The sequence below is a fragment of the Macaca nemestrina genome, chromosome 3 (genome assembly GCF_043159975.1).
Source record: "Macaca nemestrina isolate mMacNem1 chromosome 3, mMacNem.hap1, whole genome shotgun sequence".
NCBI classification, from domain to species: domain Eukaryota; kingdom Metazoa; phylum Chordata; class Mammalia; order Primates; family Cercopithecidae; genus Macaca; species Macaca nemestrina.
The window spans coordinates 121,304,770-121,320,381 of NC_092127.1; positions in this window are offsets into that span (position 1 = coordinate 121,304,770).

A 15,612-nucleotide genomic window follows, 5' to 3' on the forward strand; every position below is an offset into this window, starting at 1 on the left:
CCAAAATAAATAGCATTACCATCTCGGGCCCTGTCATTGTTTATCCCCTCTCTCAGCTGGCTATTTCTAATATCCTCTAATACTATAAATTTTTAATTTTACTTGTATAATATCCAGTTATCCCACCATAATATAAATTCCATTAAGAGCTGTATTCTCAGTGCAAATATTAGTGCTTAAAATATATTAAGTAGTTGATAGCTATTGAATGAATACAAGCCCCCCCTGCACACACATACAAGCAGTAAAAGACACAAACATAACAAGTATACACTCAAGTATATTTAACAAGTATATACATTTATAGTTGCAAATAATATTATTTATACAATTAATAATCTGACAAAGTTTTCATGTTTCCATTGATTTTTTGCTCATACCTTTCTTGAGAAGCAAACTGATTTTTAGAGATAGTTAGACTCTCTGGCCTAAGAATTAAGTATAAGTAATCTAGTGAAGCTACATAGCTAGTAGTCAGATATGTGTTCCCTGGAGGGTTGGAGACATGGGTTCAAATCCTGGGTTTGGCTTTTATAACTCCTGTGCTGTTGAACAAGTAACTCTGTACACCTCAGTTTGTCATGTATACAATTGAAATGATAATAATTATACATACTTCATGGGGTATGAAAAACTTTATACATGGCCTGAAACAAAATAACTAACTAATAAAAATTGGCTCTTATTTCTAAGAGTTCTTAATTCATGACATACAGGCTATGAATGACTTCTTAAGTCTCTGAAACTCACTTTCCTCATTTATAAAATTTACATTTTCATTTACATTTATGACATTTTCAAATGTGTTTCTCTTTTGTGGTAGAGAACGTTAGTGGTTGCCCTCACCATATAGAGTCACCTAATACTGAAAAAAAATTACTAGGATTCTATTCTATCTTCTTTTTCCCAAAGCAAGTGAACAATCTCAAGACTCTTAGTAACTTCAGGATTAACATTTTTCATTTCATTCCCATGAGAGACCACTTCCTGAACAGCACAAGACCTGATTCTGCTGTTATTAATGAACATTTTCAAACATGCAACTCTAAGATTACTAGGTCTTTTCCTTGTCATGTTGATGGGTCAAGGTTAGTGGAAAACAGCTACTTTTTCATTTGTCTTATTCTACCATGGTGCATATGGAGCAAGCAAAGTTGGTATCTCTGAATTTTTACCATATTATCTATGTTCTTAAGTCAGACTAAATTTATAATAGGAGATTTTCAAAATCAGTTAAAAAAAAAAAGAAAAAGAAATAAGCAAACAAAATCAACTTAAACTAGTTCAAATAAGAAGAGTTGTTTTGGCTTGTCTGACAATAAAGCAATTCATACTGGATCCAGCAACTCACACAATTTCTCCTAACTCTTTGTGTCTCTGTCTCTCTGTTCTACTTTTAATGGCCTCATTTTCTATAGCAGAATTCTACATTCTCCTGTTAGAATAAAAAGCACTAGAGCAGATTCAGACCAAATATTTTACACTGATAATCCAGGAGACATAGCATGTATCTTCTTCTATCCCTTTGTGTCTTGGGCTTTACTCTTTCCTGTTGACTTGAATCAATTTTCAGTGTCCAGGGAAGTTCATATCAGGCAATCAATCCCACTCAAGTCATGGAGCCAAGAATGGGTTTGGAGTATGCACATCACCATAAGATCAAAAAACTATTGATGTAAGAAAAAAAATTGGAATTGAAGAGACAATCAACAGCTGTTTACTACCTTGCTTCAAGTGCATGCTTTTACTTTGAGAAAGTCTATCTGATAAATATCACCAGGAATACACTTGCAGTAAAATAAAGTCAGGTTTATTTACTCTTTGCAGCAAGGGAGAACTTCCGCTCAAGGAAAAATGGAAGCAGATGGCTGAAAGGGATTTGAAAGGGACTTATAACAGAACTGTATTTGTGCCTAATGACTGTTTCTAAGGCAAAATTTGGAGATTCAAGAACAGCTCTGGTTGTTTATCACATTAGTCTTATTCAGAAGGCAGGAGAAACAAAGCAGGACTTTGGAAATCATTTGATAAAGAAGCAATCATTGCTCAAACCATGTGGCCTTGGCAATGTCTCATTGGAAACATTCTTTGTGTTAGAAATGCCATTGTCTGATTGCTAGCAGCACTGAGCAGTGGAATTAGAATTCTATTTCTTTAACTACAAAGTTAAGATAAATGAGAAGTGTTGTGGAAACAAACAAACAAATAAAATCTTTTTATATGAAGAACCTAGGTTGAAACAGGAAATTGAGGCTGCTTTGTATGTCACAGCGATTTAAATGGTTCAGATCCTTTAAGCAAGGACAGAATATTCCATTCTCACTAATATGACTTCAAACAGTGAAGTTTCTCATATCCTAGGGTTTTAGTCAACAAGGTTTCTCAGCACTATGTGTTTGAATTTAATTAATAAAAAAAAGTTTACATATTCAAAATACATAACTGCTACACTTTTACTTTAGGATTTTAATTTTCATACAGAAAAAAGTGACTTTTCTAATAGGAAAAAAATGGTTAAATATTATATAGTTATTTTCATAATAAGCAAAGAAAAGAATCATGCCAAAAATAAACAATGATAATCATCAATATTATTGAGTATTTGTCCTCTAAATTACCCTTGTAGGCCCTTGAATAACTTCTTAGACATCTATGGCAAAAAAGTGGCTTATTATTTTTGTTCTATTTTGTTTAATTTATTTTAATTTTTCTACAGTTTTAGATATAAAAAATTACTTTAAGTATTTTTTGGTCAAATAGTTTTTCAGGTAAGACACAGGAGATGCATATTGCTAAGAAAAAAAAGCTTGCTCGTGTTCATAAGCCAGTTAGTGCTGATGCTGGCCATAAAGCACCAATACTGTGCTCTTTCTGCACACTGCACTATTACCAGCTAAGTGCCAGCCATTAGAAAAGGCCTGTGCAGAAAGGTGCATGCTGCATTGCTATAGTTGTAAGAACTGACCAAAAGTGAGTTCCTTCCTTTAAATAACCCATTGATAATCCAATACAAAAGTTCTTTCTCTTAAATAATGCATCATCTTCTTCCATATGTCTGCTACTGTTGTGCCAGTTATCTAAACACTGTTACTATTGATAAAGTCATTTCAGGTGCCATTGGAAACAACACTCTTCATGCTTTTAGTAGAAAAATATTAGCTGTAGGTTTTGCCATCTGATAATTCTAAATTTTTTAGTTTAGTATAGACTGAAATACGAAAATTTTTCCATTTTTGCCACTGAAAATTCCTTTAGTATTTGAATTTGATGAGATAAGCCTTGGGAAGTAATTTTCGAATTCAAATTTGAATTTGGGGAGATAAGCCTTAGGAAATCATTTTTATTGCAGAGGGTTGGGTGCTCTCTCTCTTTCTCCACATAAATGAATAAATAAATTAAGTAATTACATTTATTTATTAAGCAGACATATACATAAAATCATAAATACTTTATATATAATAAATTATATATAATGCATTTATGTGATATTGAGTTTATAGACAAATTAAGCAAGTATATACCTAGAATTGAATTTCTGTGATAGATATCGAGTAAAGTAATATTCATATTGAATTTTATAAAGCAGTGCATCTTGAGCAAGTCACATTAGTTGACATAGTGACAATTCAGAATTAAATAAATATTTGATCCTTACCACTTGAGTCTCTTGCTAGAAAGTTTTTTTTTTTTTTAAATGTTATTATTATTTTGCCTGAGTTTGTCATTTTTTTCTCAAGTGATTGGTGGGTATTTCTGTCTTTCTTTGATAGGTAACATGAAGTTTTTAGGATTTGAAATTATGTTTTTTTTTTTTAAATCTTCATTCCATACAATTGTCTTTGTCTTTTTAAATTTACCCTGTTCTAATTTTTAATCAATGATTCTGATCTTTGATTTAGATAGTCTGTAATATAATCAAAATAAACAAACCTCTTTCTTCATAGATGTGAGGCTGACCTTTATTATAAAAAGATGCATAGTAAAATCTATTAACTTACATCAGGAAATGAACATATATTATTTATTTTCGCCTAGTTGTCAGAGATGTTTGAACCAGAATGATTCTTGAATAGGTGCTGGCTAAAATAAGGTTGAGACCTATGGGGCCATATTCCCAGGAGGTTAGGCATTCTTAGTCACAGGATAAAATAGGAGGTTTGCACAAAATACAGGTCAACAAGACCTTGCTGATAAAATAGGTTGTAGTAAAGAAGTTGGCCCAAACCCACCAAAACGAGATGAACAAAACAGTGACCTCTGGTCATCCTCACTGCTAAGTAACAACAAGTATAAGCAGTTGAGCAGCCCATGCTACTCTTCCTATAGAGTAGCCATTCTTTATTCCTTTACTTTCTTAATAAACTTGAATTCACTTTATGGATTCACCCCTAATTCTTTCTTGTATGAGAATCAAGACCCTCTCTAGGAGTCTGCATTGAGACCCCTTTCTGGTAATATAGTCATGCTTATTGATAATAAGTATTTAAATGGGATAGTTCCCTTGACCCCTTCACAGGACTCACAATGGTGTTGGCGTGTTTACTCAGCCCAAAACTCTCAACTCCTCATGGGAGGCGAAGTACACAGATGAGTGGGTGCAGGGGCTGGGATGAGTGCTTCTGGGCACTAACAGGAAAAGTGGCCTGGCAGCAGCATCTAGGGGTGTCCCATGACCCCTGGAGCCACAGAGGGTGTGTGTTACAGTGTGTTCTTTTAGCTTTGCCATCATCCACAGACAGATTAAGTGTTTAACAGCTCAGTGGAGGGTCAGGGTCACAGCCTTTTGCACTCACTCTCTTGGAACCCAGGTTTTTGTCTCGTGTCCAGGAAGACTCAGGTTGCATGAATGAATTGAAGGGTGGTGAATATGGAGGATTTTAGTGAGGGGTGGAAGTGGCTCTCAGTGGGATAAGGAGATGGGAAGGGGATGTAGTGGGAAGGTGGTCTTACCCTGGAGTTCAGCCATCCCTGTAAACTCCTGCCATGAAGCCATCCCCGTGAAGTAAAGGTGCTTCTCTCCAAAATCTGGCTGCAACTTCTCTTCACTTCATCTCTGCTACTCTGCCACGCTCCTACTCTGCTGCACTGCCAGTGGAGCCTCGGGTTTTTATGGATACAAGATGGTTGGTGGGGTGGGCCAAAAACAACATCCAAGCAGGAAAATAAGCACACATTTTCCCACTTTGAGCCGTGGGTCCAGGCTTGAAGATAGGGCTTTATCAGGTGAGAGGTGACAACATGCTAGCAGCCCTCACTCTCAGTGCCTCCTTGGCCTCTGTGTCCACTCTTGTGGCGCATGAGGAGCCCTTCAGCCCTCCACGACACTGTGGGAGCCCCTCTCTGGGCTAGCCGAGGCTGCAGCCGGCTCCCTCTGCTTGCAGGGAGGTGTGGAGGGAGAGGCACCTGCAGGAGCCAGAGCTGTATGTGACACTTGCAGGCCAGCCCGAATTCCAGGTGGGCGTGGGCTCCATCGGCCTGCACTCAGAGCAGCTGGCCAGTGCTGCCAGCCCCGGGCAGTGAGGGGCTTAGGGCCTGGGCCAGCAGCTGCAGAGGGTGTGCCAGGTCCCCCAGCAGTGCCAGCCAGCTGGTGCTGCTCTCAAATTCTCACCAGGCGTCAGCTGCCTTCCCTTGGGGCAGGGCTTGGGACCTGCAACCCGCCATTCCCAAGCCTCCCCCACCCTGCCATGGGCTCCTGCATGGCCCCAGCCTCCCTTGCTGCAGTCCCCTATGGCATGGCACCCAGTCCCATTGACCGCTCAAGGGCTGAGGAGTGTGAGCACATAGCAGGGGACTGGCAGGCAGATCTGCCTGCAGCCCCTGTGTGGGATCCACTGGGTAAAGCCAGCTGGGCTCCTGAGTCCAGTGGGGACTTGGAGAAACTTTATGTCTAGCTAAGGGATTGTAAATACACCAATCAGTACTCTGCCTCTAGCTCAAGGTTTGTAAATACACCAATCAGTACTCTGTATCTAGCTAACCTAGTGGGGACTTGGAGAACTTTTTTGTCTAGCACTGTGTGTGCAGCTAAAGGATTGTAAATGCACCAATCAGCACCCTGTCAAAACGGACCAATCAGCTCTCTGTAAAATGGACCAATCAGTTCTCTGTAAAATGGACCAATCAGCAGGATGTGGGTGGGGACAGATAAGGGAATAAGAGCAGGCTGTGCAGCAAGTGGTGGCAACCCACTGGGGTCCAATTCCACACTGTGGAAGCTTTTTTTTTTTTTCGCTCTTTGTAGTAAATCTTGCTGCTGCTCACTCTTTGGGTCCATGCTTCCTTTAAGAGCTGTAACACTCACTAGGAAGGTTTGCAGCTTCACTCTTGTTAGCAAGACCACGAACCCACCAGAAGGAAGAAGCTCCAGACACATCTGAACATCTGAAAGGAACAAACTCTGGACATACCATCTTTAAGAACTGTAACACTCACTGTGAGGGTCTGCAGCTTCATTCTTGAAGTCAGCGAGATCAAGAACCCACCAATTGTAGACACATATGGACCTCGCCACTTTCTACCTAGTATTTCCCTGCCTTCTGTCTGTATCAACATGGTGTTTAGGGCCCTTGTCCATTCTTCCAAACATACGTTTACCATAGAAATGTTGTTGAAGAACTTCAAGAATCCTTTCACAAGTATCTTATTTGATGTCTTTGATAATGATGAATGTTGTCTTTAAATAAATTTTCTTTGTTCAAGGAACCAAAGGCTAGCCTGAAATGGAACAGAGGTAAAGCAAAGTTGAGACAACTTTATTTACATTAAAATATTGATTTGGTAACCTCTGGGAGAAGTGCTCTAACTTTACTGACATTTATATTTTGACCCTTAAAACAGACAATATGGGGTAGGATGTTCAATTAGAACACAAAAAAATTGGGGAAAAGACAAATCTCTGCTATCAAAAAGATGTTGGAGGGCTATCTTCGTGAATAAAATTACTTGGGATATAAAATCTCACATGGAAAGAAAGAAAAAGAAGGTTCAGGCCAGGTGCAGTCGCTCACGCCTGTAATCCCAGCACTTTGGGAAGCCGAGGTGGGGAGATCACGAGGTCAGGAGAGCGAGACCATGCTGGCTAACAGTGAAATCCCGTCTCTAATAAAAAATACAAAAACATTAGCTGGGCGTGGTGGTGGGCGCCTGTAGTCCTAGCTACTGGGGAGGCTGAGGCAGGAGAATGGCATGAACCTGAGAGGTGGAGCTTGCAGTGAGCTGAGATCACCCCACTGCACCCCAGCCTGGGAAACAGAGCAAGACTCTGTTTCAAAAAAAAAAAAAAAAATGTTCTTTGCCTGGCTGACTGGAATTAATTCTTCACTCTCCAGTTGCTCTTTAAGAATCTACTTTCATTCATTCAGCAGACAATTTTGAGTATCACTTTGTGTCAGACATGATTCTTAACTTTAGAAATCTACAATAATGATCATTATGAAAGTAGACAAATTCCTTGCTTTTAGGGAACTTACTTTGTAGTGAAAGATGGCAGAAATAAATAAGAAAATAAATATATAACATTCCAAACAAAATTTGGAGTGAGGGTTAGGAACATTCATTCAACATAATTATTTCACATTTATTATGTGCCAAGTGCTATCTCAGATCTTGAAAATATAAAGAAGAAAAAAAAAAGTTCTACCCTTGGGAATTTATAGTGGGAAACATACTCAGGAAAGGTAAAAATAAATAAATAAATGAAAAAAAAAGTTGTGCAGAAGAACAGATGTAAAATACAGGAATTTATGACATTCTGGTTACTCAGCTTCTATCCTATTATGATAATTGGGAGGAGACCATCAGAGTGAGCCATCTTTGATTCATCCTCAAGGCTGGGGGCAATGTTGTAGTCCAGTAAATACAGTACTTTATCAATTGACTGCCACATGCTTGATGATATGATTCTCATTATTGAATTTAGATATATTTTTAGATTGTCAAAGTAACTAAGTGAAAGAGCTATGGGTATTCTGTAGAGCAGCACTGTCCAATAGAAATACAATACAAGTCACAAATAAAAAGATACATATATAATATAAAATTTTCCAGTTACCTGGTAAGAAGTGAAATACATTTTTATAATACATTTTTAACTAAATATGTTGAATATATGATCATTTCAAAATTTAACAGTGTAAAACCTATTAGTGAGATGTATACATTTTTTTTCACACTGAATTTTCGAAATTGAGAATTTCCACTTAAGCATAATTCAATTTGGACTAGTGATATTTCAATTACTCTGTAGCTCATGGTTACCATATTACACAGAAATATGTCATTTTTTTTTTCCTCACAGTGTTCCTAGATGTCTATGTCAGAGAATAAAAATATATAGAGAGATAGATAGATTTCAGTATGGTTAGAGTATAGATCTTCCCGGTTATTTTTAATACTGCACCTGGCAATTTTGGGGGACTTTTCTGCTTGTTATGTTAAATATTTGGTAAGTATCTACAATGAGTTACAAGGTAGTAGATATGAGTATGTGGAAAATAATGGAGCCACAGATAAATTAAAAGGTGAATTACTAAATTTCTGAGCATCTCCCATCCCCACTAAATTATTGTAAAACTTTGAGTTATTTTATGAATCAGGCACAAAAAACGATGTTTTCTTTCTTCCCTTCTTTTCTTTCTTTCTTTCTTTCTTTCTTTCTTTCTTTCTTTCTTTCTTTCTTTCTTTCTTTCTTTCTTTCTTTCTCTCTCTCTCTCTCTCTCTCTCTCTCTCTCTCTCTCTCTCTCTCTTTCTTTCTTTCTTTCTTTCTTTCTTTCTTTCTTTCTTTCTTTCTTCTTTCTTTCTTTCTTTTTGTCTCCATAGCAATGAGAATATTAACGGTGAGGCTTATGTGTCCCAAGATTTTCTGAAATTGCAAAGTACAATGTAACAAACTAGAAACTGCATTTTTCCTGATTCCTCATTGAATTACATAGTCAGTAAGCACTGCCAACTTGCTGACTATATATATTTTTAAGTCCAAAAGGCAAAAGGTGGGTATTTACCATTGACCTGTTTGTCAAAAACACTGAACAGTTTTTCTAGATGTTGACAGTTTATCTAATTTTTTCTTCCTGTGTTGTCCTTACCTCCTTCTCTCTCAGGTGTTTTCTATCTGTGCCTTTCAGAATGTTTGTTCAGATGATGCCTGGATTTACAAAGTCACTAAAAAATAAGATTTAACTTTGTGAATCCAGAGCTGAGAGCCTATTATCTGGAAAGTTAAATTGTAGTTGTCACAGTCCTTTATAACATTTAAAAAAAATCTATGTTTGATATTCAATTAATATATTATTGGTAATTATGATCCTTGTTGTATATTGAAAATACTAAGAATGAATTGTCCTCCAAATCTAATGTAGTGATATTAATATAGGATTCAGATTAAAAAGTTATTTTTCTATGTATATAATTTGATTCATTAAATGAAAAAGTTAATTGCATTATTCTTCACAGCAATAATTTATGACTAACTTCAATTTTTAATTCTTTAACTGAATATTTCATTGATAGCAATATAAAAAATTTTTCTTGTTTCTAACCATACCCCTGCTTTTGTTTCAGGTCAATCAATATTGAAGCATTGATCTTATCTAGGTTACAACTTTCTCCTCATTAATACAACTTGAGGACACTCAATAAACAAACTGAAAATGCAGCCATGAAATATACACAACAGAATACATCATAAAACTTTTAACTTTCCTCTTTGTTGATTTACTGATGAAATGTTCAAACCCCTCAAAAGCTCTTAGTATTGCCTAATATATTTACTTCTATTTGCATCATATTGATGCACTTTACCCAAAGTATTGACTTGAGAAGAAAAAGTTCTGCTAAATTCCTCTAAACATCATCATTTGTTGGTTACTGTACACAGTTTTAAGTGAATTTTCTTCTAAATACAATTTATTTTGCTTTAAATTTTTGGGTCATTATTTGAAATTTAGGGATTAACCAAGTTTACTAGCTGATATTTTTATGATTCTATTGTAAAGTTCTTTAAACAAGTCTGTGAATTTCATTTTATTTTTTCACTGACACTATACATTCTTACTTAAATCTGTATTCTATACTACTGAACTGTACCTTTCTTTGAAGTTATCATAATTAGTTTTTTAAATGTATATAACACTTTTGTTTTCCTTTGGTATTGGAATCCATAGGTTTAACAATGTTAGTATTTTGTCCCCTATATTTTATTTGTTATAGCATGCTATAAAAGCTTTGTGTAGATGTTTAAAATTTCATTAGATGTTTTATTAGTTATGCCTCATGCTATTTTTTAAGGTAAGAAAAGCATTACTATTCTATAGCTAAAAAAATGACACAATAAAGAGTCAATTATAGAAATTTCAAATGATCTATTTAAAATTTACAGGCTTTTGCAGTGGACCATGTTGCCTCCAGAGATCCAGTGCCCCAGTTGCCTAGACAGACAGATAGATTAATAAAATGGAATTTCTAGGCATCATTTTAATCTACTTATTATAAACCTATTCATTAAGTAGTTAGACAATAAAACAAAAGCTTGGTAATGGGATGAACACAATAAAGGTAGGATATCTTACCGTCAGCAGGCTAAAGTACAGAGCTTACATAGGTTCTCAGGATGTTTATTGTGGCAAAGATTCACAACAAATAATTTTGACCAAATGAGAAACATTTAAAATAAAACCAAATTAAGATATAGAGAGTGGGCCAAATTATATGAAAGAGTTTTCATTTAACATTCTCTTAACTTTTTATTTCAAAATTAATTTAGTTTCACACTACATTGAAATTAAAAAAAAAAAGGCACAGAGAGGTTCTGTGCATGCTCCACCATTTCCCCAATGGTAACCTCTTGAGTCACTATAGGACAACATTAAAACTAGGAAATTGTCATTGGTACATCCCACTAAATTTACTACATATGCTCATTTGTGATACATGAATGTGACAAGGGGATGGTATGTAGCGCTATAAATGCACATCACATGTATAGACTAATGTAACTACCACCACAGGCTCCATCATGCTAAGCTTTTGTGGCCACACCCAACCTCTCTCTCACTCCCATCCCTAACCCCTCAAAACCACCAATGTTGCTCATCTTCATAATGTTGCTATTTAACAATGTTAAATAAGGGAAAAACTATAGTATCTAGCCTTTTGAGGTTAGCTTTTTTTCCCACTCAGCATAATGCCCTTGACATTTATCTGAGTTATTCTATCAGCCCTATATTTTTTCCAATCTTTCTCCTCTCTTTCTGTGATTTCAGTGATATGAATGCTAGATAACCCTGCTTTGGTCTACCAGTCCTTGAGGCTTTGTGTTTTTTCTTAGTTTATGTTCTCTCTGTTGTTCAGATTGAGTAATACCTGTTCATCTGTCTTTGAGTTTGCCAATTTTTTCTGTCATCTCTACCCTGCTATTAAGCCTATCCATCGAGGTGATTTATAGTTTTGTTTTTCTTCAGTTACTATATTTTTCAGATCTGTGATTTCTTTTTTAAATATCCTTTATACTTTTGAGAAGATTTTCTACTTTTTAAATTCACTTCAACAATGTTCATACTTGTTCACTTAAGATTTTTATAATGGCTGTTTTAAGATTCTTATCAAGGTATCTTGTTGATTTCAAAGTTGGTATATCTTCATTGTATTTTTTCACACAAGCTGTGATTGTCCTAGTTATTGGTATGATGAGTGATTTTTTTATTGTATTGTGGAAATTTGGGGTATTGTGAGACCCTGAATCCTATACACTGGTTGTGTTTTGTTTTTTTTTTTTTTTTTTTTTTTTTTCCTTAACAGGTAATTTCCCTAATTAGGTGCAGTGTGCAGGTTCCAGTATGCGATTGTGTTCAGATTCCTGTTGGGACTCACTGACATCACCCAAGCAAAATTAGAGTAGTAAATGATACTCCTGTATTCAGTCAGGTGGGGAACAAGTTCAATTTTCCCTAGTCCCTACTCACACACTGTTGGTGAATGCTGAACATGAACTTACACTACCTTGTTCTTCTGAAGTGGGATGTAATCGCAGCTCACCCCTTAGCCACTGACATCATTAAGGGCAGAAGTAAAGGACCAACTTCTACCACCTCATTGCCACATAGTAAGAATGGTAGTTCAGGTTTCACCAGTCCCCCTGATATCAAGGAGGTGTAGAAGTTGAATATACACTAACCCCGCACTTTACCATCTTGGTCTCCTCATGCTGTTGGGTGGGAGTGGAGGATCAGCTCCCAGCTGGATCCTACTGTCACCAGCTACATAGGAGAGCACAGCCTTATGAGTCCCCGCCAGGTCCGACCCACAAATGCTGGCTGAACGATGGATGAACAAATGCACTCTGACACTGATATCCAGTGAAAGAGCAGGCTAGGGGACTGGGCTGCCAACAGACACCAAGGAGGGTTCTGTAAAGAGTCAGCAGCTGCAGCCCTGACCAGTTGGCATTGTGGGTGTTTATTTAGTATAGATCTAATGACAAAGACCTTGAGTCAACACACTTGTGGATAATTAACATGGTCGCCCTCCCCGGAGAGAGCAGTCTTGCACAAGAATGATCAAAGGTCAGTCTTAGGAAAACATGAGTAAACAAACTATTTAGATAAACTCCTCTACATTCCCTTGTTATTTGCTTTTAACTATTAGCTCAAGGTAAGAGTATCAAGCTGCCTTCAGCCATAACCCTTTCCTAAAGTTTTTGCAGAACGTTTTGGCCTTCCAAGAAGGTTTGCATTTTTCCTATAATTTTCTTTTGTAATTTCTCCCACCGCCCTGACCAAACTCCTACAAGGCCCACCTTATATTGTCTCACAATCTCGTGGCTTCTGGATGGGGATGGGGCCCATTTCTCCACCAGGTTCTGCTTTCACCAGGACAAGATAAGTGGAGTATTGACTATCCACTTTGTCAAGTCTCACTGATGCTGAATGGAGTTGGAAGCTCAGCTCCCTACTGGACCACCACAACACTATCCCTGCAGGTAAATTAGAGCACTCCCTGATTCTGCTGAGCAGAGGACTAAAAATCAGCTCTCTAGGACACACTGACACTACTCTGGCAGTAACATTAGGGGATTTTTTTTTTTTTTAATGTTAAATGGTAGATGGAAAAACAACTCTTATGGTAGGCAAATTTAAAAAATTTCCCCTAAGATTTCCCTTCTTAATCCCTATGTCCATGATATAATGAGACATCTTGCCCATGATTACGTTATGTTACATGGCAATATGGATTTTTCAGATATAATTAAGGGTGCTAATCAGTTCACATTGAGTTAATCTAAAGGGAAATTATCTTAGTGGGCCTAATCTAATTACATGAGCTCTTTAAAAGTAGACACATTTCTTCTATCTGGTAGCAGAATAGGAAAGTCAAAAATAGTCAAAGCAAAAGTAATGCATATATTTGTGCTGGCTTTAAAGATGGAAGTGCAATGTTCAAGGACAATAGTGTCTAGGAGCTGAATGCAACCCCTAATCAGTAGCCAGCATGAAAATGGGGACCTCATTTATATAACCACACAGAAATTAACTCTATCAACATAAAGCAGATTGTTTTCTAGCACCCAGCTTAGAGCCTATTTTAGCCAACACCTTGATTTCAGCTTTGTGAGCTCCTTAGACCAGAACTTAGTTGAATCAGACAGACTCCTATACTCCGAACTGAGTTAATAAATGGATTTTTTAATCTACCAAATTTGAGGCAATTTGTTATTCTGAAATAAGAAATGAATACAAATGTGGTCCATGGAAGTTGCTGCTGCCATGACAAATATATACAAATGTGGAATTGACAGTAAAAAGCCGATATACTTCTATATTCAGTACCAAAAGCAATACCCATTGAGGGGAATCTGAGTGCTGCCTGTTTTTACTAAGTAAGAGATATAAGATCAGCTTCCCTCTAGGCTCCACCAATATTGATAAATACAAGAATCTAAATGTTACCTCTTGGTCCTGAGTTGTGAGAGTAAGATGGAAGATTATTTCTCTCCTTAACCCTACTGAAACAAATGAGGGCGCAAAATCAGTTTCTGTATGATATTCTACACTGTTAGACCACTCTTTTGCTGGTTTCCTGGGTAGAAGGAACAGACTGATACTGATGTGTGTGGGTGTGTGTGTGTGTGTGTGTGCTGATATTGATACTGTGTGTTTGTGATTTTGTGACCTTTTATTTCTGTGTGTATGTGTGTGTACTTTTTGGTGGTTCCAAGTTGTAGGCAACTCCAGCACTCTTGTACGACATATGAAAAGCATAAAGGAAACCAGGGAACTCACCTTTAGGTTGTTCCTTAAATCTGGAGGTCCGTGGGAAGTTTATCTTCTTCTTTGCATGTTGTAATTGTTAATTTTATGTGTTAAGTTGACTGGGAAATGGGGTGTCCAGATATTTGGTTAAACATTATTTGGGTGTTTCTAGATGAGATTAATATTTGCATTAGCAGACTGAGTAGAGCAGATTGTGTTTCCAGTGTGGAACATTTTGTGCTTTGTTTTGCCTGATAGACACAGTGAGTCCTATCCAGAAATAGGACCAGAAGAATTGTGAAGTAAGCCACATAATGTTTTTCACCATACATTCAATAATATTTTTTTTAATCAAGGTAGCATAGATGACAAAGGCAGCTTTAAATGGAGGAAAAATTCCTAAGAGATGGTAGGAAATGGGGGAGTGGTAATGACAAACCAATAGCAATAATTAAAAGTAGAGTGAGGGCAATTGATTATGTGAATAAGAGGTTCAGAGGTTTTTCTAAGACAGGTTTATTAAACTACATGATTATGTCCCTTGAGTGTCATCCCTGGATCACTACCAAAGTCATCCATAGTATAGCACTTTACAATATGCGAATCTCATGATGGTGACCTTAATTTAATAACTGAGGGATGGCCCAGGTCATCAAATAATTACTAGAATTTAGATTAGGGCAATGTATGATTTCTGATTTATCCTAATTCACAGTGGTATTTTGAAAGTAAAATCAATTTGTTTGCTCTAATTGAATGCTATGGTAGCAGAATATAAATGAACAAAATCATAAATGAAGATGATCTGTGGAGATGACTCCGGTTTTATGCTGGATGTAGAGAACATGGATTTAAACAATTTGGCATTTTAAAAATTCTCTGAATCCCTTTATTTGTGATATGAATCACAGTTTGAAAGCTTTGTTACTGTATGGAATTTGCAGTTATGATTCTTTGTTATCACAAAGACTCGATAATGGAGCTGAGGAGAAGTATAAAAGAAAGCTCTAATGGATTTTCCCGCCTCCATATCTTTGATGGTAAGTAAGTGAGCAGCAGTATTAACAATACATAGGTCAGGAAGAGGAGAGAGAACCTCCTGTTAAAGGATTCTTAGATAAATTTCATCTCAAAGTTGATTTCATGGAAATGCAAAGAATGCCCACAGGGATCCTTAGGATTTCAGGGCTGCTCTTTCAAAGTTTTAAAACTTTTAGAGTACAAAAATGAAATATAGACTTCAGTGAAGGAAGCAATAATTTCCTGAATGTTAAAGGAAAACACTAAATGGTTATATAAAACTGGAAGTAAACTTTGTTTACAAATGCAGCCATATTGTTCTCAAATTCAGTATCAAAATCAATCAAGA